Below are 27,916 nucleotides of genomic sequence, written 5' to 3'. Positions count from 1 at the left end.
TGAAATTGAACATCAACACCTATACGGATAAAATAAATAAACAAGGATAGCAAAACAGATTGATAAGCAATGAGAACGGCAGAAACACAGACAGGACGTCAGATGACGAGACAGATCATAGTGACACAGGCTGTTTTTTTTTTCCGTCATATGAAGGCTGAGACATTCATAACATTTTATTCAGTCATACTGGTCCTTTTATAATGCCAACATGTGCACTTCGTTGTGGATAAGTAAAGCCTATTTTGCTAATTTTTTGTAGTCCTGGTAATCTTTTGTTTGGCATATTGGTGAGGTTATTAAGAGGACCATTTCTCAATCGTTTTGTTCTTGATGAATTAATGTTTGTTTATTAATCAATTATTTTTCAACAAATAACTCAATTATAATTACAAAGAGGACAATTCACAACTTTTTATCGCAACTTTCACTTGTTTCGCCAATTTCATTGCAACAAAAACCTAAAAATAAAAACTTTCATCGCAACTATTTGGAAAAGCTCCTGCGAAATCAGGAATTTTAGGCCGCAAATATCTCAAAAATTTTCTTCCAGAAGCCCAGAAAGATACACCACTGCAGCGATAAAAACTGCACACTTTGTGGATAATTGTCATAAGAAGACATGTTCCGATGTTTAGTTGTTATATTGACTGCTGTCATTAAAAGAAACACATGATTTCTTTAAGCGTTTGTGTCGGTGGCCACGCCGCGCCGCGTGCCGCAGCCCCCCCCCCAAAGCTGTAAACCTAGGGGAAACACTGTACATGTACAGTTATGTGTTGTCAGTGGCTTATTAAACCAGCCACCAATTGTTAAAAGCAAATATGTAAAAGTAATGTGTTTATTATTTTTAAGCTTAAGAAGTATTGCTTTAGGAAACCAAGGGGGAGACATTGTATTTTAAAACACAAACTATTTTATTAAAAGACCTCAGACAAAGCCCAGCCATTATTCTGGAGTTCCTCCTCCCTCTCAGCCTCAACCACCATGGCATAAAACTTTAATTTCAGTTCCCCCCTCTTATGGAGGGGCAACCTTTTTAGTGCTGGGATGAGGCTCCTAAAATACAGCTCATCCTCATCAGCAGGTGGTGGGGGCTGGAACCTCTCCAGTGATGCGAGCATCCGATCCTCAAAGGGATCCACCCTCGCCCTCTTTCTCCCGGCACTGCCCTGCGGTGTGGATGTGGATGGGGTGGTGGTCTCATCATAAAGTTGGCTCACTCTGTTCCTGGCTTGCAGCAGTGGGGTCAGGCTGGCTGTAACAGGCTGGCAGATCAGCCACCTGTGATTCAACATGACTTGAAAGGGTCATGTTTCCTGACGTCTCCCTGAACTCCAGAAATGGCGCCAGGAAACCCATGACCGCCATGTATTTCCACGTCTTCCCTGCGCTGAACCCTGCAGCACTCCTGCAGCGGTCCTTCTCCCGTTTTTTTCCCCGCTTGTACACGTCCATGAGGTTCTTCCACCTCTTTTTACAGAGATCCTCTGCATAAATTAGAACATTGGAAATGCATACTTATTCATATAAGTATTATGAATGTGAATATTGGAATATTATCGATATCTAGATATTATAAAAGAAGCCAGCAATTGTGTAACATGATGCATTTTGGAGAACAGAAAATAGCAAGAGTGCTAACCAGTATGCAGCGCTAACAGTGCTAACGTTTAACTTCAGAATTGCCTTTTCGTTTAAGCATGAAATTACATAACATTAAAATAAACCCACCAGCAATACCAACAATTTCTGAAACCTTCTTCCATGCCGTATTTTTTTTTTAAAACATCTCTGTAAACGAACAGAGACGTGTGTCGTATAGCACCGGGTGGGCAGACACTGCGATTATTAATTTTTCCCCCATTATGTATTCATGTGTAGATTCAGGGCACTCAAAGTTTGCTAAAATGACAGCCAGGTGAGGTCAAATAGGGTGCGAAATGACGACGAGTTACAAAGGCATTCTGATTGGCCGCTGCCGGAGAAAAATCGCTCCTCATTTGCATAGGATTCAACATTTCCCAACTTTTATCGGTCGCTTCGCCCAAAACGGTGGTCTACGTCACAATGGCTTGGCTCCCATTGAAATGTGTAACGAAGTTAAAAATGTAATATTTTGTTTGCATTTTATTTAATAAAATGTAACCACATTCTGATTTGATTATGTCTTTCTTTTCTATCTTGTATATATTAAAGCCCCAGTAAGGAGTTTTTCCCTTGGAGCTCCCCCTTAAGGTTTGGAGGTATTTAACGTTTACTTCAGTGTCGTAAATACCCAGTTACGATAGATGCAGCCTCGCATACACTTGTATTGATGACCAGACGAGGTCAGAAACCAAGAAATGATGTCAACCGACAAGGTAAGAATATTCAAAGATTTTACATAAATATGACTGCATAGTTTTATTCATTGTGATATCGGAGATGAATGCTAACATAACTAAAAGAATGACAACATTTAGTTTAGATGAAATACCGATCACGTTTTCAGCCTATACATTGTGTGATCGAATACAATATAGTTGCCAACACCAAAACGCTACATATTCATAATTTACATTGGAACATGTAATTCATTACAAGCTAGCGAAGTAAGGTTTCCAAGGTTGTAAACTTCTAAGGCTTACCTTGCATGTGATTGACTAAGACTAACGTGTGAAATCCTTGGCGTGTGAGACACTGATTTGCATGCTAGTCTGAGAAGGTCGATGACTTTTGGCATCTACTAAAATAGGGTGACCAGACGTCCTCTCTTACCCGGACAGGTCCTCTTTCGAGACCTAAAAAATGCGTCCAGCAGGGATTCCAAAAACGCCCGGGATTTTGCCTTGTCGGATATTTGTGTTTATCTGGGTCTTTCAACAAACTAGTTATTACGCCCTTACAAGGTTTGGAAAGGGTATTTCCCTTACGTTCCACCTTCTTGCGCGAGCTCTGACTGTAGAGAGAACTGTCAATGGTCGATAGCCTTGTCAGTGCTGGCAGATGTACGATAATTATCCTCTAAATACGATCATTCTGAGCCTTTGGTAAATTGCGTCGCGGGGGAGGGCTATACACTACCCCTCCCCGCAACGAAGTGTCCTCTTTTTCACAAACTCAAATCTGGTCACCCTAACTAAAACTACATATCTCCGCGAGACAGGGATGACACTGATAAGGCTATAGCCTATTCTTTCATTAATTACATAGGCAGGGATGTACATCACAATACATCAATTTTCGTTGTTTTATCAACATAGGACAGATCACAATAGCTAACTTCAAAGACAGTAGAAACAGTTTATTATAACACTGTATTAGCTAAATTCAAAAGGATAATTCATGCATGGCTAATGGTGTATGAGGTTTGGATGTCAACAAGTTTTTTTCTATGGTTTTATTGCAGGAATCGACGTCATTGTCAACATCTGCCTCTTCTGAGGTAGAGACAGGTAGGGACCTCTACATTGGTGCACCTGCAGTAATTGCAGGGAGATGACAACAGACCAAGAAAGGCTCTGCTGCCGCCAGGCCCCTGAAAACTCCGTCAGCAGCATGGCACATATGCAGTTTTATGTTCTTGACCCGGGCGTTTTACGGCTGGCATGGGCTGCATGGAACGATGTGTTTGCTGTTGATGACAAACAGGAACCAGGGGTGGAGCAGCGACAGTACAGACATGCGGCATACCGCCAATTTGTACTGTGGCAGCATGGCCGCTTGGGTGAAGGCAATAGGGTTATTATTCCAAGCTGCTGCGTTTGGAAGATAAGAACTGCATTTCCTGACCCCTTGGGTCAATATGTTGGCTTCAGGGTGCGCCGTTTGGTGTAAATATGTAAATAGTTTTGTTATTTATGTTCAATGTCAAAAAACATGTACAGTTTGATGTTCGATGTTCATTGTTTTTTATTTACATATGAATAAAAAAATATTTCTTTTTACGACTCTTGAATTATTTGCAAATTATTTACATACACAGCTATGAAAGAATGGAATAGTTTAGAATTCACTTTGGGCACCACCCTCTCTCCGTGAAACCTGAGCCGCGACAAGTTCAAATGTGGATGGAGGCTGCGTTGCGGCAAGCAAACCCAAGCGCCTGGGATCATCAGGCCTTAGACCCTGTATTCTGGGAAGGCCCATTCCACTTCCCAGCCTCTCAGCAAGGATGGCCTTCTGCAGGTCTGGAATGTAATGGTAGCCTTTACTCTCCTTCAACACATATACACTCCAGCGCTTGGACAATTACTAGTAAAGTAAAGTAATTGCACAATTCCACAACTGTTTAGGTAAGAACTAATTAATTATTTTTGGTAGTACACTACTGTTATAGCAAAGCTTACATTCGGTGTCCATCCTTGCCACGTGCAGGAATGCGGTGGTTGTGATAGTTGTAATCGATTGCTGCAAGCAATGTCTGGGTTTTGTAAACAGGGGGGCTGTAGGCAAACCGCTTTCCTGCATACATGAGTATGTGGTTTTGGAAATTCTCCAAATCTGAAGTTGTCCTGAAAAACACATACATAACCCGAAAGGCCCAGTCAGTGACACACTTCTCACCACTAGATGCTACTCCAGGAAAAGTATCAGATGAGGCTTCATTTCAATTTCAATTCTAATGTGCTTAGCAGTCAGGCCTAAGCAACTGATTTTGCACACAAAACAAACATGGAAAATCACCCAGAGTTATACAATTATTGTATTTGTAATGGTTCTACAAGACAGACAAAAAAGTTCAGAAATATGATCATAAGTGCTTGTGTGTATGTGCAAATGTATGACAAATACTAGCATTTGCATAACTATAGGGGCATACCTGAAACTTTTTGTTGTTCTGGAGTTTCTTGTATCTCCTCACCTGGAGGATTGGGTGTTGCCACATCAAGCACGGCTTTATCCATGCTTATCTCCAGGAGTTGGTTGATGTTGGCAGTCATAGCTGGGGCAGTGCAAAACAGCAAGATATGTACATAGAATCAATTTGAAGATCAAAAAGGAACAACTGCATCATGTTCTCCTAAAACGTTGTCTTCTCCTGAAAGACCAAAATATTTGTGATTGCACCCTTCAACATAGCAGTAGTTCAACCTGAAATGCAACTAGAAACTGAAACATACCGTAGATGAAGAAAAGGACTATAGTCTTCATCAGAGCTGTCCCAATCTTCTTCCAAGCCCTTCTGATTAGGATCCTCCCAGCAATCATCCATGTCAATACTGTAAATAAAAATGATTTACAAAACACACACACACACCCACAACACCATAAACTTGAAGCACAAAAGAACACGAACTAAGATGGTTTCATGTGCAAGACTTACATGCTATTCCTCATATAATTCGCCTCCTCCTCATCCAGAGAGTCATGCTGCTCCTCTTCAGCAATGCTCAAGGAGTGCATGCTGTGAATATAAAACGAATCTAAATAAATATATTCATCAACAAAACAATGCATTACGGTCGCAGTTGTAAGACGAACTCACCTAGATTCTAGCACACCAACCGCTTCGGTTTCTTTGCCCAACGGTTGAACACCTTGCATAGCGAATTCTTTGTCCCTGATTCAAAAGACAAATAAGTCAGTCACAACTTACAATGTCCTGCATGGCTGGTTTAGAAACGCAGTTCTAAGATACATACCCATCTCGGTCGGACTCTTCTGAAATACTAGATACAGGCGGCGGTGGTGGCTGTGCATGTCCCTTGCTGGGAGTAGACATTCCCTACCGCTTTTGATAGAAAGAACCAATTCAGTATGTTTGCCGCCACATCTTTATATATGTTTTCACAAATCACGGCATTCAAGTCAGGTAACACACAAGTAGCATACTAAGCTAACGAAACATGAACCACAGACCAACTGGCTGTAAGGGAATGCTAACAGACAAAGTCAACTATCGCTAAATTCCTTGGAAATATCTGGAATATCCTGAGACTAGTGGAGCTTGGGTGGCAAGTTAGCCAGATAGCGATCACAATAACATTACAAAGAAGTGTATACGACGTTATTACTAGCTACTCGATTATTACTAGCATCAATGTCCAAGCGTGTTATAACAAGATGTCTGATATCGCTAACGAGATGTCTTGATAGCGGCTAAGCTAGGGTGACCAGACGTCCTCTTTTACCCGGGCGGACAAGTCCTCTTTTACCCGGACAAAAAAGAGGACGTAAACCTAGCATCAATGTCCAAGCGTGTTATAATAGGGTGACCAGATTTGAGTTTGTGAAAAAGAGGACACTTCGTCGCAGGGGAGAAGGCAGGGTAGGCTAGTGTATAGCATGCTGGACCCCGCACCCTCCCCCAGCGACGAAGTCCTCTTTTTTTACAAACTCAAATCTGGTCACCCTTAAGCCTAGCAAAACCTATTGAAATGTGCTTTCCTCGAGTATGACAAACTAGCGAGTCAACAACTTTGATAACACAGTCAATCATCAAGCAAGAGACAGTACAAACTACTTACTAATCCAGCAGAAAGATGGCTAGCTGTGAATCGAACTTGTATCCAAATGTGTCTTTCAGCTCTCTCCAACGAGTAAAAGCTGTTCCGATTGTGACCCTAGTCCGATCTCTTGCTCTGTCGGCCTCTCTTTTTCTCTTCTTTGCTTCATCAGACATCGTCTTCTTCTGTTTCTTTGGTGCGTTCTCCATGATGACTACTGATGAGACTTCGCTTGCTTCTCCCTTATACTGTAGCTGCGAGCGTGGACTGGCACTATATGACATTGCGTAATCACTGCCAGAAAGCAGGTCGAAGTACATCCGCCCCAGAGCGGGCGGCCCCAGAATCCTACATAGCGGAGTTATTTCCCCACAGACCCCCGATGGCAATGGCGGAGGCGCAAATCGCCATATTAAAAGTCATTGTAGCGGAACCATTTTTTTCAAGCTGTTATTTTAAGGTATAATTGTTGCATACTGTTACTTTAAATGTTGATGATTGAACACACTGAGTACTAACCTGTACTGTCCCTTTAAGAGATTTGGTTTAGTCTGTAGGTAACCCCGTTTAGTCTTCAGTCAGCGGTTCCTGAATTGAAGAGAGCAGGCTAATGTCTAGCATATGGGATAACTACATGTTATGTGTGTGTACAGGTATGTTTGAATTCAGTGTATGTTATGTATTGTTTCCTCTATTGTTGTTCTAATGTGTGAAGAGTTTATGCTATATTTTATGTGCTTTCACATGAGGTTTATTCTTGTAAGAGTCTTGGGTCAGCGGTTCCTGAATTGAAGAGAGCAGGCTAATGTCTAGCATATGGGATAACTACATGTTATGTGTGTGTACAGGATTAAATGAGCAAAAACTTCAGTTCGTGGCCGTTTTATTGAAGAAAAGAACACAACGCAGAAAGACCCGTTACAAATGCATGGGATTTAAATATCGCATCGCTCATAACGGTGTCATGGGTTTGCACCGTTAGCCTAGTTAATTGAAGGGTAGACAGTGTGTACAGTGCAGTGATTAAACTTCACTCCCTGACACCTTAAGAGACATGCTAGAGACAGACCACACAGAGCTCCTGTCCTCACCCTCCAGCTCTGTCTCTAAAAAAATTGGGATGTGGCTCTCCCATGACACTGAACTGCAGTTAGAATAGGGAAATCTGGTGTATAGGTCAAACATGACACTTGTTCAAATACAATGTCAGATATTCTAGAAAAGGTAGCTGAACACATATTCAAGTACAAAGCCTACCCAAGAAATTGCAACTTCAGTGATGTTTCCGAAGCACCAATCAAGAAGCATCCATGCCTCTCTGAACCTGGTTTGTACAACAGTTGCTATGGGTGAAAGCAGTAGCTGAAGACAAACTACCAAACTCAGCTGAAGGGCATCAGGTGTTCTGGATTACTTGCAAATAACTTCCAAAGAGATTTAATGGATATTATGTTCAAATATTGCATTGAGGGGCCAAATCAATCAATCCTCCTGTACAACTTGCCATAGTCTAACGATTTGTGTAAAGAGGTTTTTCATTCGAGTTATCAAACACAACACAAACGCATAGCATATATATGAATGTGCCTAACATCCACTCCCACGATTATTCTTACATGGGTTGAGACACTCCTTAAAGCAACACAATCAAAACAATTTTGGTGGTACACTGACGTCTGTGCCACTGCATACCTGGTGCGCATGATATTGCATTGTGCATGTAACTTTGGGGTACATGGCGGGAGACCTCTCGCGAGGCCTACGTAATGCTTTGTGGCACTGTCATGCCAAATAGTGTCTGGGTGATGTCATATTGGCTTTCGAACGACTCTTGAGTGACAGTTGTTATACGAACGCTAGCATTACGTAACCCGGACACTTTTTGGCAGTCACAGACTCGCGCTGCATTAAATACCTCATAACGCGATTTACCTCAGAGCATCTCGCATTATACTTTGCCACCTGAGACCGGCTTGCCTGTATTTTACCTGAAAAACAACCACCTGGAGACCGAAAACATCAACTGACAACCACTTTATCAATATCATTTATATTATTTACAATTACTTTGTACTAGTTAACACGTGTATTTTAACGTAGCGTAATCTTTTTAGCGAGCCAGTTAGACAACCATTTATTAAATAGAGCTATCTAGATAGATAAATAGGTAGATAGCTAGATAGATAACGTTATTAGTTAGTGTTGAAAATTATGATTGTAAAACAGTGCCGTGGTGGTCATAGAGCAGAATTGCAGCTACAAATTGACATTGGGCCTGTGTGCAGGGATGGGTATCATGTAAGGTCAAGCATCATGAAGGCCAGGGTGCAGGTGCAGGCCAGTGGAAAGTAACAAGCAGTCAGGAGGGGGGTCACTTACTCACACCCACCCACCCACACACATACACACACAAACACATACACACACATAAAAGACATACACATACACACATACACTCACACACACACACACACACACACACACACTCGCACATAAGCACACACACAAGATGATGGCAGTCAAGGCCAGACCAGGCCTTCAAAAAAGTGATACCAAGCAGATTGATAGGAGGGTCTATCTCCCTCAAAGCAAAAGTTCCCCCGCAACAGGTGAGCGAGAATATTCTGAGTGGCCAAAAGCGTAGATAAAATATGAGGAGATATAAGGGAATATTCTGATTGGATCAGTATAGATGGAGGTTGAAGATCGTGACTTGAGAAAGTGACGAATTATGAGTATAAAAAGTAAATGCATTGGGTGTTTTAGTCAGAGCTGCTCCATGGACCACCGCTCTCGTTTTGGATGAAATGTCTGCAGGATTGAATAAAACTTCAGTTCATCGCACTTGGACTTCTGACTCTGATTGAATATTATCTCTAAGATTTGGAAACAGTTGTTTTTCGCTACAACATATTTGGTGGCAGCGGTGGGATTGGACAAAGGACGAAGGCTCCCTCTCGTCTGGGACCCGGTCCGCTGGCAGGGTGACTAGAAGTGCACAATTTAAAAGGTAAGAACAGCATTGTTCTGTTTAACTAGTCATTCCGCTGGCAAAGACTGTAGTCCAGAGGGGAAGAAGGGTGCTTAGGCCTACCAAAAAAGAACCCATAAGGATATAAGAAAGAAAGCCAGAAAGGCCGGGGCGATGAACTGACGTAAGCAGACCTAAATTATTTTGTGTAAGCACCGGTGCATGTTGTACGAGGAGCCAGGGTGCTACCTGCGTGACAACTAATATTATTGTGTCAGAGACGTCTGACTGTTGTACGAGGAGCCAGGGTGCTACCTGCGTGACAACTCATATTATTTTGTATTGACTGTTGTACGAGGAGCCAGGGTGCTACCTGCGTGACAACTAATAGGCTATTATTGTGTATTGACTGTTGTACGAGGAGCCAGGGTGCTACCTGCGTGACAACTAATATGCTATTATTGTGTATTGACTGTTGTACGAGGAGCCAGGGTGCTACCTGCGTGACAACTCATATTATTTTGTATTGACTGTTGTACGAGGAGCCAGGGTGCTACCTGCGTGACAACTAATAGGCTATTATTGTGTATTGACTGTTGTACGAGGAGCCAGGGTGCTACCTGCGTGACAACTAATATTATCGTCTAACCCTAACCCTAACCCTAGAGACATGTAACTGAGTGGTACAGGAGAAGTGGCTGTTACTTTAAGTTGAGACAACTACTAGTGTGTTTTTAAAATGAAACGAATCGAAGGGTTCGTTTGCAGATCTTGTTGTGGGAGGAGCGGTCCGTGAGTGTCTTAGAAACGAATCAGTTGATGGACGCTGTTTGTTAAAATTGTTGGAGAAATAAATAGTAAATGAAGGTGGTAATAGTGTGCCTTGTTTCACGCAAAAATTGAACCTTGGCTGCATTTTCTGCAGTGATCTCAATGTGGAGAGAAAATAATTCAAATGAGTAGCAAGTCATTTGGGAAGGAAACTCGGTGCTGACAATTATTAAAAGTGTGGGTGCGACAGGCAGTCACACCCAGAATCATCCAGAATTAGTGTATTAGTGAATTGTAACATCATCTATATGAGTGTGCTTTTTGATCGAAAGCAACGTGAAAACACAGAATGTCAGAGTGAAGTGGAGAAAACAGAAAACTAATTGAAAAATGCAGCTGGAGGGCAATAAATAAAGTTTCCCATATAATTATTCCAGCAAGCCTAATAAAGGGTACATGAGTCGCGGGATGGGTTATCAATAAGACCCCGATAACATCTGAGCGAACTATGAGGAGTTCATGAAGGATGCGCGAAAAGTGCATTATTCAGAAGTCCTAGTCAAAATAAGTACCCTTAGTCAAAGAGTTGTGTGTGATGTTGAAATAACGAGAAAACTGAGATGTGAAACAGAAGCAAAAAATAATCATATAGCCTAACAAAGTGTAAAATTCCCGAGTGATAGAATATTCAGAGTGAGACGCACATATGCATTTAAACTGATAGGCTATACACAAATCAAACACGGGCAATGGACGGTGCGTTGTTAAAAACTGATTGTTTTGTGGTATATCACGAGTTTTTGAATTTATGGGTGGATTCATTCTCAAAACTATTGAAGTGGCAATGATTAAATACACATATGCTGTGAACGATGTTGCGTGAGCAGGAAAACACTAGAAGGTGGTAATGAGTTTTTAATACAGGGGAAAAGTTATAGGCTACGTGAAAAGTGAAAGTTGTGAAAAGACAATTAACAATGCCTGGCTGTGAATGTCGGTTGTTTTAAGATTAATCATAGGTTTTGACTTTCGTAGGCTATGCTTTAGATCCTGGGAAGGATTCGTTTGTGAAGTGATTGAATTAGCAAAGATATACCATGCATGTGTTGCGGACGACGTTGTAAGGTCACGATGCATTAGCAAATGAAGTACGTATTGCATTGAACATTGTGAGCGCCATTGGGAGTGTGGGTGTGTCTACCGCGTGGATGTGTCGGAGCAGATTCTCCGAGTTTTAATGAGTTAGTTAAGGAATGGCCATTTGTTGACTGGAATACAGTATTAAATTAACGTTTGACTATTGAATGAGCCAATACAGTGGGAATTATCTAAGAGATGGTATTTCCACATAGTATGTCGTATATTACAGGTCCGATTGACACAAGTTTGCTTACGTGGACACAGAGTAGGCCTATCCAAAGCAGAGTACAGTAACAGTTAGACGCTAACGAACGCCTTGTGTGCGAGTAAGATCAGTCCCAGTAGCCTACAAGAGCACGATTGATTACGCTGTGAGGGCATAGGTGAGTCATCATATGAGCAGTGCCACGAGAAGTTTATTGGTGTGTGTATGATACAAGTACAGAGAGAACAGTAAGACAAGTAAAGGTTAAAATTATTTGATTCATTTTGAAGTACATAATACACTACACAGTAACTTTGAGAATCTGGTGTGAAGTGTGTTCTGAACATGGCAGCAGCGGAGTTGGGAACAGGGAAACAGCCCCCTTTAGAAGAGCTGTGTGGTAAATACCCAATGCAGGCAGACAAGATTAAAAGCCATTGCTTAAAATGGCATGACAGAACCAAGGGAGACACAAATCCGTGGCCTCAGCAAGGCTCATATGATCCTAAATTATTAATTCAATTAGAAGGAAAAATACAGGATCATAAACGGAAAGACAAGAGTGAAGAACGAAGAAAGAAAAGACAGGAAGAGTTGGAAACATTAGGGACATTTATGGGAATGATCAAAGACAAGGTAGAAGGGAAAGAAGCAGCAATACCAGCAGCACAACAGCCTGAGATGGGAAAGGAAAAGGGAGTGTTCACATCAGAAGCTTCAGAGGGAGTGCAGAGTAGCCCTCCCCCATACACTCCGCCTGTGATAGCACAGAAGAGGCTATATCCGCAGCGGCCTGAGGTGACACAATGCCCAGTAGTACAATTAGCTGGTACAGCAGAAGTGAGCGAAGACAACAAAATGAAGTGTATGGTGAACGAAGTAATACAACAATTAATCAGATTAGAGGAACATGTAACCAGCCCATTAGAAGATAATGAGTGCAGACAAACAAGTTCAGAAAACAGACACTCATCTCCAGTCACTGCTGACAAACACGTAACACACAATGTGGGAATGGACACTCAGGGCTTTCCGTTGCAATTGAGAAAAGAGCCTGAGATAACTGTTGAGGATGCAATACTACCCGAGCACACATGTGAACTGTCTCCAGTAGATTATCCTTATCTTACAGAACCACAACAGAAGAGAATGGAGGAGAAGCGTTTGCAAGAGCAGAGTAGGAGACAGGCGAGGCAAAATATATTCCTACCGCATGAGGAGGAAGAAGGTGAAATGTTACAGGCCCATGAGAACAGAGGGGCAGGAGTGGGAGAGAGAGAGCTGGCTGAGATAAGAGAGCTAAGGATGACATTGGCTAAAGAAGCGCAGCAACTAAGTGAAACACTCATTCAAGAGCTAAGCCCTAAAATAGCAGTGAATAAAAGGGAGATACATGAAATTGAGGAGTTTTGGAAAAAGAGAGAGCAGAAGTGGCTGCAGCTGTGCGAGGACCAACGACTCTGGATCCAGAATGGTAAAAGGCTGGAGGAAGCCAGCTACTTACTGGATGATATAGAAAAAGAAATGGCATTGATTAAGCAGACAAAAATAACTCAAACCGAACAGGGGTTAAAAAAAGGAGATCGGAGATTAAGGGCTCTGCAGAGAATGAAAAATGGAATAACTGATGACAGTCGGAACCTAAGACTCCTGCAGGAATTAGAAAAGAAAATAGCTGAAGATGACAGAGCCAAAAAGGCAAAAGAGAACACAAGTTATAAAAGCACTGGAAAACCAGTGCGTATTAACAGTACAGCAGGCCACGTGGAGGGGAGCTTGGAGGATATAGAGACAGCACCTGAGGAGATGAGAGAGAGAAGTGACACGGATGATGAAGAGAGCAGTAGTGGTGTAGAGGAAGTGGCCAAAGAATTGCCAGTGCTTCCGTTCGTAATCACAGCTGCAATAAAGAAGGCAGCACGCAGTCACTTGGGGCAGAAAATAAAGAGAAAAATGACAAAGGTCGAGCATTGGGGGCAGATGGAAGAATACTCTGACTCAGATGCAGATGATGGGGAGGACACAGAGCCCAAAGGCCAATGTCCAATAATAATCCTCACAAAGAAAGAGGTGATGAAAGAGTCTGAAAAAGTGACTAAGGAACTCAAGAAAATGAAGGGTCGTTTAAAGCAGATAGAACAATTCTTAATGCAAAAAGAAAAAGAGAAGCAGAAAGAAGAAGAGGGGTCTCCAGTACAAAGTGGTAGCAAGATGATGCCCTTAATTACTAAAGGTCCCATGCAGCATTACCAGCCCTGGGGTCATACAGACGTGGCAGGGTTAATCTCTAGACTTCCTCTCCTCCAAGATTCTGCGGCCGTCTGGGTGACGCAGTTTGAAAATGAAACTGAGGGGAAAACTCTGTGTTTGGGGGACATTAAAGCGCTCCTGAGTCAAATTCTGACAAAAGAAACTGCCAGGACAATTTTTGACAAAGCCGACATGAAAACAGTGATGGGGAACCCCATGGTAGATGACGTGCCTTTCAATGAATACAGGAACAAGGTGTGGCAAGCATTAAGGGAAACTTACCCTAACACATTCTCTCTTACAAGCATGGCAGTCGATGCATTGAAGACAGATGAAAACCCTGCTGCATTTGTTGAAAGAACAGAGGCAAACTGGCGAATGAAGATGGAGTCAGATCCAGAGAGCAATCTGATGATGAGACATTTGATGAGGAAAGCGATCCTTGATGCCCTCCCTCCTCCGGTAAAGACTGAACTGGACAAAGACCACCGCATTGGAATAATGCCACGTAGTGAGTTCAGAGATGCTGTGACTCATTTTGTTAACTTACATAAGAGAGCAGAAGAAAACATGAGTAAACAAGACACTGAAAGACAGAGGAAGCTGGTGCTAACACAGCTGGATAATGCTAAATGGAAGAAGAAGATAGTCCAGGCGCCGGTCATTGAGGCACCGTTTCAGAGCTACCCAGCGCCGGCACCAGCACCAACAGCATCCCCAGTAACGTCTGCACCTACACGAGCCGCACCCCAAGGGCCACAGCCAATGCAGCCTGAATATGCCTACGGACCTCCACAACCATCACACCCATACTGGGTACAGCCATACCGCCAGTGGCAACAACCACCACAACCGTTGGGGGCACAACCACCAGTGTACAGAAACCAAGGTGGAGGCAGAGGCCGAGGCAGAGGAGGCAACAGTGGTGCCCATGGCAATGCATATGGACCACTCATATGCTGGACCTGTCAGCAAGAAGGACATATGTCCAGACACTGCACCCAACAGGGGAGGACGGGAGGACAGGGAGACACCCAGCCACCGACGGAAAATCCCGGTGGTCCGGTTTCCCCGTATGGGGGTGCCTACTATTGAAGGGGCCTAGAGAATCTTAGTGGGGAGGGTCAGTTTGTAACAGTTATCTAGCCAAGCTGATAAAGAACCTACGCTGCAGGTTAATATAGAGGGTAAAAGTGTCACATTGATGATTGATACTGGAGCAATATACAGCTGTGTAACCACAGCCGACGCCCAACACCTCCCCCGGTCTAAGAGTGGTAGAGTAGCAAAGACCCTAGGATTCTCAGGACAAGTGCAGCTAATACTATTTTCTGCTCCGGTGACCATAGAATTAGATGGAAAACAAATAAAAATGCCCATTTTAATGTCAGATCACACTCCCATCAACCTAATGGGGCGCGATATACTGTACCGGATGGGAGTCCAAATTGAATGCACACCGAATGGACTCTCCCTGATCAGCCAAGAACCCTGCCATGCCATGGCCTCTCAGATTCTAATTAGCAAAACGATCTACTGGATAAGACTGCTCCAAGTAGGCTGGGATGAAAACATTTGGAAGCGGTGGAAACCTCTGATACATGCAAACTATCCTTTGTTGAGGGATCCAAGATGCCCAGCACACTGCACCATAATGATGGAAGACACCCCCAGTGGGGAAAAACAAGAAGAATGGAAAAAGGTGGTTTCTCCTAAAAACCCACTTGAGATGAGGGCCCAATATGTAATCATAGGGCCCGAGGGAATGGGAGTACAAGTTGAATTAAAAGAGTCAGCATTGACTAGAATGTACAATATTCCAGACTCCGTGCCGCATATTACCCTCAAGGTAGGCCTAGGGTTTCGAGCAAGGCATGTGGGGTCCATGATGAAAAGAGCACAACAGGTTGAGTGGATGCAACCACAGACCATTAATGACAACAGAGTAAAACTGTGTAAAGACAAAACTCTGACACGACTTGATTTTACATGCAGGATTACAGGGCTTCCTCAGATAGTCGACATCCAGGATGACATCAGGGGGCCAGAGGTTGGGGTGTCCGAGCAGCTGCAGCCACATCAGGCATACTAGATAAGTGATTTCAAAGAGTCAGTTGATGAGGGGATAAAAGATGGAATGTGGACGAATGTAATTTTAAGTCGCCTGCCTAAGAGCAGGCGTCCAAGATGCATTCCTCATTGTTCTCTGGGTTTTGACTTCACTCCAAACCAGGACAGAGCAGAGCAGTGGATCAAAGAAGTAGGTTGGAGAGCAGACATTGTGTTAGTTTCTCCTTACATCATAATAGGTCCAGCAGGGCCAGCGATGAGGATAATGGAAAATTATGTGCTATACCACCATTTTGATATGCCAGGAACAGTTCCTCATGTCACTATAAGAGTGGCTGAGGGTTGTCGCTCACGAGATGTGGGCCCAATGATGCTTGATGCAGAGGAGACAGAGTGGCAGGTGACGAAAAACCCTGAGGTTCAAATAAGTGCTGACAAAACATACACTCAACTCTATTTCACACACATATTGCATGGACAACCACTGATAGCTGAGTTGACACCACACACAGTACGTGTTAGACTACATGTCCCTATGTATACAAGAAATTGCCCATTAAGAAGTCCTTACTGTCTGTATAGTGTTTACCAGGGAGGGGGGTACAGAAGATCACAAGCCCCTCACTGCAGAAGAAGAGCAGATGTACGAAGAACAGGTAAAAGTTAAAAAGTGGAAAATGATGATCCTAGCAGAAGAGACAGGGAACCAAGTTTTTTAACAAGTACCAGGTTAGGGGTGGGTAAAGGGTGATTTTGACATAGTGCAGTCAGTCAGCCCTATGGAGTTTAAACTTAAAACCTGATTCCAAGTTGCCTTTCCAGAAGCAGTACCCTATTTTCTCCAGCAGCAGAGGGAATCAGAAGTACTGTAGAGAGAGCAGGAAGGTGTTTAAGACAAGTGCTATGTGCAAAGAAAGAGCAGGCGTCGGTGAAACACAGCTGCAAGCCACCGTGATAGCCCTATTTTGACATTACATGTCCCGATATGAGTCTGTGGGGGAAGGTTAAGTGGTTTTCTTCTTGTTTTATAAGGATATGAAGTTCAGAAAGTAGACATACATAGCTTAGGAGTCCTTCACAAGACCTATGTGACAAAGTTTGACGGAAGTTTCTATGTTAAGTGGTTTGAGCTAAATTAATTTGCAATTGGTATAAAAATAAGACGGGTACAGAAGCCTAGGAGTAGCAGTGCAGTGTGTTACTTGCATACACTGTAACTCTTTGTTGTGTCGAAGGGGGGACTGCCCCCAGTGTTTTGACAAACCCTATGAACCATGCAGGGTCCAGTTATTACGTTACAGCCAAAGTTGGTCATCAATGATATAATTAAGCTCCAAAATATGGGAAAAAAGCTAAAATGATTTAAAAAGGAGGGTAAAACGGGCCATGATAAGGTGTCGAGATGCCAGAGTGGCCACATGGCAGCTCCACGCAAACTCTTAGGCCTGTTAATGACTGATGCGCATGATTTCAATGCGCAAAGGGGGGAGGTATGACATAAAATTTGTGATAAGGGGTTCTAGTCACCTTATTTATAAGAGATCATTGATGACAGACTGGCAGTGTGAGACTTGTAGTGCAAGGAATGGCAGCAGAGCCTCAGGGGCGTATTCCAATGCCTGAAGGCCCGTTTAAGCACGTAGTCATAGACTACATAGATATGGGGAAGAAGATCAGAAATCACAGGTATGTACTAGTGGTTATGGATAGGTTTATACGATGGGTCGAAGCGTGCCCTAGTCCGGATCCTGATGTTAAGTGGTGATTATGGTTTTTTTTATATGGGAAATTAGGCCAAGATTTGGCATCCCAGAGATGGTTTTGAGTGATAATAGAAAGGCCTTTGTAGAAAAAACGTGGAAGGAAATTATGCAGGCTTTGGGGATGAAGCAAAGGCGCGGGTGCATTTACCACCCTCAAAGCCAGGGCTGGTCAAGAGAGCTAAAATATGTAAATTGTCAAATTTTAATTGGCTAGATGCAATGTCCATTGCCCTGATGCACATGAGATCACAGATAAATCACACTACACATCTTACACCTCATGAAGTGCCCAAGAGGAGGACTATGCCCATACCCCATATCTAAGGGGATGGCAGGGGTCCACCCCTGAACCGTCTCCAGAGAGATATCAGAAGTTATGTGCAACAGTTGTTTTTAATCCATAAGATTATTTATTTACAGGTGATGAGACAAGAATTATTAAGCAACCCACAGGTGGACGTACAGTATATGGCCTGGCTCAGCCTGGAGACTGGGTGTATGCAAAGGTGTTCAGGCGAACGAGTATCCAACCCAGGAGAGAGGGACCATACAGAGTGACACAGGCCACTCCAACAGCGGTAAGAGTACAAGGGTCAAGTGTATGGTATCATCTCAATTTTTGTTACAGAGCTCCAGTCCCACCAACGAAACAGAGACAAAATGGAGAGCTATCCAATGCAGAGAGTGAACCCTGGGTGAATGGTGCGGGTTAGAATGAGCATGGACCAGGACACCAACGACAGGAGAGACAGGAAAAGGACCCAAGCGATAGTCTTGGTGACGGCATACTTCCATGACTTCTGCAGTCTGGAGGCAGACTACTTGGTGAGCACCTTCGCGGGCCTGGAGAAGGAGTAATAGGAGAGATGTGTTGATCCCCGTGCAAAAGGTCTGACCCAACAACTGCCTGATGTCCCCAGCCAATGAAAGATACCCCAGGAAGCACCCTCATTGTCCATTTTCCCTACTCCTAGATGAAATCATGGCCCTGCAATAGGCGAAAAGGATCAACGATCGTTTCCCTCACTGTTAGAAGGTGTTGAGGATCACAATGCGTTCACATTGCACACACACACACACTGAAACATATATGGACGGTTGTACACTACACGAAGGGGATGAAGAATTTAGAGGAGCCTAGTTGAATTCACAAGGGTAGTCATCACTGCCCTCTTACTCTGCATTACACTTCCCCCACGTGTCTGGGAGCTAAGAGTGTTCTGGACACATTACATATAGGGTAACTTACACCGTACACAACAAAGAATTTGTTCTCGTTTTAGGCGGTCGATGCAACGCGACGGTTTTTGTCACATCCCATACCTGCACAACAAAGCGCTCAAACAGAATAAAGATGAAGCCTACTGATGCATGAACATCACCGTCGTATTTAGAACGTGTTAGTAGTATGAATAATCACTGCAGATAATGATATGTTTCTATGATTAACCTTAAGTGCCTTAGTATATTTAGATACTACCTTCACTTGATACCGTGCCTTATAGTCTGGGGTTTAAGGAGGAGTAAAGGGAAGTGGTAACTCATCTCACTGAAAAAGGCACACAAATGTTTTCAATCTTTTCTATACTCTGTTTCACTAATGTAACTTCAGTTTTTTTTTATGCATGCAAGTCAAATCTCCCTAAGGGGTAGCCTGGGGAGAGGGTAATTGAGCTTTGCTGATATGATGTACCTCATATTATGGTACTATAACCTGTGTTTACCTATCAAATGTATTGGACTTTTTCTAGGAGCACACTGAATCTATTCTTTCTATTCTATTTTTATATCCTGTGTGAAGTGATGATTGTAGTAATAATTAAGTAGGAACTCACCTGTAATTGGTCTGGTGGGTCATGTCACTTTTTAAAAGTAGGTATAGTTGCTTATCACCGCTGTATAAGAAAAGTTTAGTAAAATATAACCATACTAATGCTGAAGCATACTGTACTAGTAATGAAGTAAGATAAACTGAAATATGTCTATCGTATTGTGTGTCAAAATTGACACAAAGGGGCGTTTATGTTGAAAATTATGATTGTAAAACAGTGCCGTGGTGGTCATAGAGCAGAATTGCAGCTACAAATTGACATTGGGCCTGTGTGCAGGGATGGGTATCATGTAAGGTCAAGCATCATGAAGGCCAGGGTGCAGGTGCAGGCCAGTGGAAAGTAACAAGCAGTCAGGAGGGGGGTCACTTACTCACACCCACCCACCCACACACATACACACACAAACACATACACACACATAAAAGACATACACATACACACATACACTCACACACACACACACACACACACACACACTCGCACATAAGCACACACACAAGATGATGGCAGTCAAGGCCAGACCAGGCCTTCAAAAAAGTGATACCAAGCAGATTGATAGGAGGGTCTATCTCCCTCAAAGCAAAAGTTCCCCCGCAACAGGTGAGCGAGAATATTCTGAGTGGCCAAAAGCGTAGATAAAATATGAGGAGATATAAGGGAATATTCTGATTGGATCAGTATAGATGGAGGTTGAAGATCGTGACTTGCAGAAAGTGACGAATTATGAGTATAAAAAGTAAATGCATTGGGTGTTTTAGTCAGAGCTGCTCCATGGACCACCGCTCTCGTTTTGGATGAAATGTCTGCAGGATTGAATAAAACTTCAGTTCATCGCACTTGGACTTCTGACTCTGATTGAATATTATCTCTAAGATTTGGAAACAGTTGTTTTTCGCTACAACATTAGCTATCTGGATAGATAGTAAGTGAAAGAGAGAGAGAGAAAGAGAACGTTAAATAGCTAATGCTAGCTAGATAGTTTGATTATTGGGAGACTGACTGATTGACAGACGGGAGAGAGACTTAAGGTTATTATTAGTATTTTAATTTAAACAAGATATGGCATCCCTCAACAAAATCTTTTTCTATCTCTCTAGTGAGGAGAAGTACCAAGAAGGTACCTATGAAGAAGCGTTCCATTCGGAGAGGTGCACAAAAATATATGATGCAGGGTAAGGTTGTAATGTGTTAGGGTTGTGGTAACCAAACCCATGATGTTGACGAGACCAAACAACAACTAGTCTTACACATCCAATGTATGCAATAAACTATTATGTTGCTTCATATGTTGAGATGCCTGCAGTGTCCTCAATTTCAAATGTTGTCTGATGTTGTAGGCAGTTGCATGTATCTGGGGCCCAAGTATGGAGAGCCATCAAGGAGGGTCATCTTATCGGACGAGGAGAGGGATGCTGTGCTGACGGAGGTCCACGCCGGCCACTTTGGAGTGAAGCGCATTATGGGGAAGATCAGTCAGCCCTTCTTCTGGCGTGGCATTGTTAAGGACATGGAAGACTGGGTAAGCAAGACTTTTGGTTATCAGTTCATCTAAAACAGGGTTTCCCATCCCATTGGTAGGCCGCGGAGCACCATCCAATGGGGCGCAAAAATGTTTAGTTTTTTTCACGAATTTTCCACAAGGAACTGAATTTTATTTGAGAACAATATTAATTAGGGCTGTCAAAGTTAACTCGTTAATCTATGAGATTATTGTGGCCGAGATTAATGCGATAAAATATTTTAACGCAGTTAACGCAACTTTGTTTACTTCCGGTGTGCATTGACACCTGACACGAAACCGCCGCGTGCCTCCAGTCAGTTAAATTAGGAGAGACCGAAACGGTAGTTGAAGATGGAGAGACCAGAGGGATTGTCGGGCGGAATGTTTCTGTTTAAGAGTCAAAATGACGGAACAATCAACAAAACTAGAGTTGTATGTAGCATTTGTCAAGATGAATTTAGCTATCACAGAAGCAGCTTGTCTTTAAGTTATCACCTTAATGCAAAGCACCCGACAGAAAGTAGTCCCAGGTTAGATGGTCGCCAACCCACACTCCACGACTTCTCTAGCAAAATAACTAGACCAGTCCGTGAAAAGGTTACCAACGCTTAAGCAGTTTGGGTTTCGGGTGACTGTCGGCCCATCAACATAGTTGAGGACGGTGGGCTGACTGAGGTGATTCGAATTGCTTCAGGGGACAATTCTTACGATTTACCGTCGAGGGGCACCATTGTGTCTCGCATACATTCCTTGTATGACGGCGAGAGAGCACGGAAATTTCCGCTCCTCGAGCAAGCTGCCAGGGTCGCCCTTACTGGTGACCACTGGACGTCAGTCAGCAATGACAATTACCTGGGTGTCACAGCTCATTTTATTGACAATGTAGGGAAATTGAGATCTTTTGCATTGGAAGTAAAAAAAAAGGAGAACTGTGCAGAGGAATTCCTCGACGTCTCAAACACATGGGAGATAAGTGGCAAACTGACCACTTTAGGCACTGGTAGTGCCCGTAACATGTTGGCAGCAGCTAGGCTACTTCCATTTTAACATCTACCCTGCGCGGCACACAGTCTGTACCTGGCTGGCACTTTATAGGTATGAGTTATAGGCCTGAGCCTCTTTGAAAACACAGTTCTGTGTGTAGTTTTGTGTTTAAAAAAAAATACAATCTAAAATACACACTGTCTTAAAGTGATTACTCGTTATTTTATAAGATTTAGTCTTTAGAAGTAAAACAAACTTTTAATCGCGATTAATCTAGATTAATGAATTTCAAAATGTCAGATTAATTGGTAATTTTTTTTGTATCTATTGACAGCCCTAATATTAATACAATATATGATTGAAATGGGATGTTTTGAACACAACATAAAATATATAAATAGGCATAACAGACAGATCATGAAAATAATATCCTATCTCGTTCAAACTTTACAGCGTCATCAAGTTGAGGCGCTCAGTTAAGGTTTAGTCTGTGGCGATATTAGCGGAAAAATTGAGAATTTGCTGTGCACAAATAGCCCTAGGCCTACTGCAATTAAGTTCCTTTTTTTCAAAACTCTTTTGGACTAAAAATGCTCTGTGTGGTTTTATGTTGTTTTCTGGTGCACAATACAATTTTGATAGCCTGGATGCCAGACGAACTTAGCCCCGCCCACAAAATTTTAGGTCGGGAAGTTCGGTCTGGCATTGCTCCGTTGGGGAGAAACTATCTCCTCACAAAAATCTGTGAGGAGATAGATAGACCAATCAAATTGTCAGGGCGGGCTTTATACGATGATGGACAGATGATCAACCGTAACGTAATCAACCACGTCACCAAAGAGCTTTTGGGGTGAATTCGTTTTCAACAAACATAGCTGCCGTTGGAGAGCTGAAATGTGGAGATTAAAGTCTGTTTTAGAAGACATTGACAGCACATTCATTTTGAAAGAGGAACAGAGAAACGCGATCAAGGCATTTGACGATCGAAAAGATGTTTTTGCCGTCCTTCCTACGGGATCCGGTAAAAGTTTAATGTATCAGCTGGCCCCATGGTCTACGGTATGGTCATACTACGTTGGTCTGATTGGTTCTAGGTATATCCAATTGAGCGATGAGTCATTTTTTTTCCTGGTTCGGTTGAAACACGCCCCATAATCACAGCTCAATGGAGCAGTATCAGACTCATATTCTGACTAGAATTATGAGTATGACATCGTCAGGCTACAATTTTGATGCAATATCTAAAGTTAGATTTTCTTGTATTCATTTCTAGGCTTCCACCTGTAGCAGGTGCTGATGTTGCTTTTTGTGACACATAACAATCGCTTATTAATTAGAATTAATGAAATATAGATTCAATTAGCCTAATGGAATATAGATTAGCTAAAATAAGCGGGGTGTCTGTTGGGCCCCGACCTGTTACAAATACGAAAAGTTGGGAACCCCTGCTCTAAAACACCTTGTGGTTGAGAGCACACATTATTTCAACCTGCTCTGATCTGTGTTTCAAGGTCCGTACCTGCGTGCCTGAAGAGCAGGGACGTGCACAAAAGGGGGCTAAGGTTGCTCGGGCAACTGCCCGTTTGGGGTCAGCCCTATGTTCCCACATTTCTAAGGATTTTTTTTTCACTGACAATTTTGAAAATTAGGCCCTATGTTCCCACAGACCTATGTTCGCAGATTTATTTAAAAAAAAAAATGAGTCCCGATGTTCCCACAGCCCTATGTTCTAGGGTTAGGGTTAAGGTTAGGGTTAGAGTTTGGAAGCTAGCTAGCTCCTTCAAATCGCCAGCTACGGAATGGTGAACCCTTAACTACCAGGCAGGGGTAGAAATGTGGTAACTGTAGGAACATAGGGCCTAATTTTGTAATGAATATTAGAAATGTGGGAACACAGAGCTGTGGGAACATAAGACCTCATTTTGAAAAAGCTCTTAGAAATGTGGGAACATAGGGCTGTGGGAATATAGAGCTGTGGGAACATTGGGCTGTGGGAACATAGGGCTGTGGGAACATTGGGCTGTGGGAACATAGGGCTGTGAGAACATAGGCACGCTCCCGCCCGTTTGCCCTCCTCGACTGAAGTGGCCCCTCCGAAGGAAATATATATTTTTTTAAATAGTATTACGGCTGCAGAACTTCATGTAGGCCTAGATAAAATAATCGCGGAATATGTGCGCGGGGGGAGGGGGCGTGGCGGCGGTGGTTAGTGATCGACCCTGACAATTTCAGAGTTTCTAGTGATATAGGCAGAATATGCGTCCAGGAGGAGGGGGCGTGGCGGTTACAAAAATGAACGTGTTGCCCCTTTTTTCCAGGGCAGAGCAATGGCCCTTCAAAATTCCTATGCACGTCCCTGCTGAAGAGTATTAGGCTTGTGTCACCTTGGTACATGATCGGTGAGTTTAACACTTTTGAATTCAATGTGAACATTTTGCAGTTCTTGGTAGTTAATCAAAATGTTATTTTCAGCAACTTCTTTTGCTCTGGCTTGTGTGACCCATTCATTTCACTCTGTATGCAAGGTGTGGACCTCATCGGACCGTTCAAGGCCTCATCAAGGAATCAGAATCAGACTGTCTTACCGCAACTGATTTCTTCACCAAGTGGGTGGAGGCCATTCCTATCAAGGTGTGATATATCAATGTGTTTGGTTTCACACAGATATGAACTGATCATCATCATGCTTTTCAATGATGCTCTCGACCTTTGTCCAGACAACAAATTAAAGGATCCTACACTTTCTTTTGTTAAATACAATGCTAGGACAAGAAGGCAGTGGCAACATCCCAGGCCATGATGGACATCTTCCACACCCATTGTGCACCTGAGGTCATCCTGACAGACAGGTACTTGCTGAAACTTGTCTCTTTTCACAACTGATTTATATATACTTGGCAGTTATTCACCAAAGTTATCTTTGATTTGAAGAATGTTAGGGTGGTAGGTTAAACTGTGACAGATAATTTTAATGGACAAAACTAATGACTGACACATCTTACGTTTTTAGGTCAACCAGATTTTGTTCAAGAAGTCACCTCAGCCTACCATCCCCAAACCAACGGACTGGATGAGCGGACCAACCAGACGCTGAAGAGGGCCATCGGCAAGTCTCTGAATGGGAACCAGGAACCTAAAGATAACCTAAAGATAATCCTTTTTGCACACAACAGCAGTGTCCAGGCCTCCACTAAGTACTCTCCCTATTGCCTGATGTATGGTCGGGAGCCACGGTTGTCCTCTGAGGTATGTAAACTCCTGATATTGTTTTTCTTATTTTGTTTAACATATTTTGCTATGTAACATTTTTTTCCACACTAACTTCATTTGATTATGTTTGTCTATTGCCTTTTCTCTATGTACAATGTAATTTCAGATCACAGACCTTCCTCTTGTGGAGGTTGATGGGGCTGATGCGGACTACCTCCAGGCCAGGGCTGACAAGGTAAAGATGATACACAATGTCACAAATCCCATCACAAGGGGAAGCTCACCTAATCCCCAACCAATGTGTTACACCCATCTGAGGGATATTTACCTGACAGTAGTTGCTACAGCAATAACCACACACCAGTTATATGTGCTACAGAGGGGCCAAGTACATTTTTGCTGCTTCTCTTAATCAATCAAGGTGCATTTCAACGTGGAGAAGGCCCAGGAGAGACAACAGGAAGCCTACAAGAAGAGGATGAAGAAAGGGACCAAGCGCTACAAGGTCCTCCCAGGCATGGTGGTCCTGAAGAAGGACGAGAGGAAGCGTGGGAGACCTGGTCGGACAATGGATCCAGACTGGCCAACGCAGTACCGGTAAATACATTTTAAGAGTAGTTGGGGTGAGACGGTTGAGAAGTCCAATACGTCATGTCTCTTAATAACTACACGTTTTCTTTAGAGTGACAGAGGTTGGGGACAACATCTTGGTGCAGCTGGAGACCTTGGATGGCCACCAATTGAAGACCCAGACACCCTATGCCTCAGTGAAGCCTCTGCGGAAAAGTAGGTTTGACAGTAAAGTCCAAGAAAGTAACTGTAGTTGTATCTGATATTACTGTAACTGAGTACCATCTCACCATTCAATTCAACAAGAAACATTTTGCTAAATATTATGTCGTGAAATCTTTTTGCTCCTCTCTGACTAAAGGAGCACGGATTTTCCCGCCCACTGAGGAAGCTGTGTCCCATCCACCCGAACCGTTGGAGGGGGACTCATTTCAGGTACATTTGCAAGTTCTAGTTTTATTTCTTTCAATTTAATCAACAATTCAAGATCATGTTTACATTTGCGGGCTGAATACTGTAACTACACAACCTAATTTTTACTTTGGCCTGTGCCTGTAAACTGACATTACTATGTCTGTTAGATGGCATGTACTGGACTCCAGGACACCGAGGAGACTGTGTTCCATCCACCCGAGTCAGTGTGTTTTATTGAACCTGAACCTTGGAGGGGAACTCACTTCAGGTACTTTTTCAAATTCTTTGTACTGTTCAGTATTACAAATATGCTGTCCAGCATGTGCCAGTACGGCACATAAACATTTGACATGTGTGTGTTGTAAACGACATTTACATGCACCCTATTAATCAATTATATCTTCCCACAGGTTGTCCAGGACAGTAATGACAGTGTTGTCATTACAGGTGTCCAGCGGGGGCAGGCCTGCCTAGCTTCACTGAGCAGGGTGGAGGACCTCAGGGCCAGTCCTCACTCCGTGTCATAAGAAGCAAGACTGAGGAGTTAATTTCCCAAGTGACAGCTCTCCTCTCTTCCCCATGTAGCCAGGTCCGGTTGGTGGCCTGATGTCCAGCAGCAGAGGGGCAGCTCAGATTGTGGGCTGTTTGCTATTGCAAACAGTGTCACTCTCGGCAGAGGTGAGGCTCCGTCGCGGGTGCAGTACCATCAGGCTACCATGCGACGTCACCTTGTTTCCTGCTTTCAGATTGGGCATCTGTCACAGTTTCCAAGCTCCACACGGTGTCCAACAGCCGGGCCAGTGCATGCTATGGAGGTCAGTGTGCACTGCATCTGCAGGCGGAGCATCCGGGAGGGAGGAGAGCCTCTGGTGTCTTGCAGGAGGTGCGGTAAGTTGTGTACATATAATCAACTTTACAAAATGTAGGCATTGATAGACTCCCAGTTTCTAACTGGCCCTTCGCATCTTCTAATGCTCATTGTTAATGCATGTTACGTGGGGAGCAGTATGGATTGCAGCACATCTGCGCGCTTGTTCTCCCTTCTGTCTTCTCTCTCTGTCCCCCTCTATAGGTGACCTTGGTCTGATTGAGCTGCAGTTGTGGGTTGGCCTTCGCCTATATAAGACGGCCATAATCCATTCCATCGCTCTCTCTGGCTCGCCCTATTTCATCCTGCCACACCCCGTCTCCGCTTTCGGTCGGGCCTACGTTGGCCCTGCTGCACAGCGCTCCGCTGGCGCCCTGCTTTGTTCTTGTTTATGGTTATTGTTAGTTTAAACGTTCTTTGTTCAACTGATCTACCTGGATCGGTTTAGTTTAAAGTAAGTATTTTACTTTGTTTGTATTATAGAGCTGGTGGTGTATGGTGGTGGGTTTTGGCACGCTCTAAGTTTAGATTCAATTAAGTGTAGTAGGAAGATTCCCCGGAGGACTCACCACATTCCGATGTCCTTTGTTTTCCAACGGGAGCAGCTTAGATCCTTTTGTTTTCTATGCAGACCGTGTGAGGGTTTGTTTTCTCTTTTGTTATTATTTACTTTCTCTGCCACCATGTTGAGTTAATTCTTGGTTTATCAATAAAGATATTTACCTTTCACCGTCACCATTCTCTTGGCCTGTTTACGTTATGTGTGCCATTTCTCTAAATTGATGGTGCTGTAACAATGCATTATATGGAAAAGGAAGGAAGGAAGGATCTAGGGGCCGAGACGAAACCGGGACAACACAAATTATTAAATAAATGACCCTCTCTTGGCCTGTACCTTGCCGTGGTGAGAGGGCTTTTATCTAAAGCAGGCCTATG

Source organism: Clupea harengus, chromosome 6 (genome assembly GCF_900700415.2).
Source record: "Clupea harengus chromosome 6, Ch_v2.0.2, whole genome shotgun sequence".
NCBI classification, from domain to species: Eukaryota; Metazoa; Chordata; class Actinopteri; order Clupeiformes; family Clupeidae; genus Clupea; species Clupea harengus.
The sequence above is the reverse complement of the archived record's forward strand: the minus strand, read 5'-3'. Positions refer to the sequence as shown.